Source organism: Onychostruthus taczanowskii, unplaced genomic scaffold (genome assembly GCF_017590055.1).
Source record: "Onychostruthus taczanowskii isolate IOZ18803 unplaced genomic scaffold, ASM1759005v1 scaffold10, whole genome shotgun sequence".
Classification (NCBI taxonomy): domain Eukaryota; kingdom Metazoa; phylum Chordata; class Aves; order Passeriformes; family Passeridae; genus Onychostruthus; species Onychostruthus taczanowskii.
In genome coordinates this window covers 17603205-17603516 of record NW_024496526.1, presented here as the reverse complement: position 1 = coordinate 17603516, position 312 = coordinate 17603205, and positions in this window count along the sequence as shown.

Below are 312 nucleotides of genomic sequence, written 5' to 3'. Positions count from 1 at the left end.
GGTTCTTTGGGCAACCTGTGCCAGTGCCCTTCTTCCTAACACCTAATCTAAATCTCTTTCAGTTTAAACCCATTCGGATACTGCAGAAACGCTGCAAACTGTTCAACACGTTGCTGTTCCTGGGCGATCGGCACAGCCTGACGGAGCAGGGTGCCAAAAGGCACCGAAGAGGATTTGGCAAAACTCACAAGATTAAAAATCCTCCTCGTCTGCGGGCAGAAGCCCCGGGGGCAGCGGGGCTCGGAGCCGGGCCGGGGCTCGCCGTCCCCTCTCCGCTCCCGGGGCTGCCCCGGAGCCCCCGGCCGGGCCCCG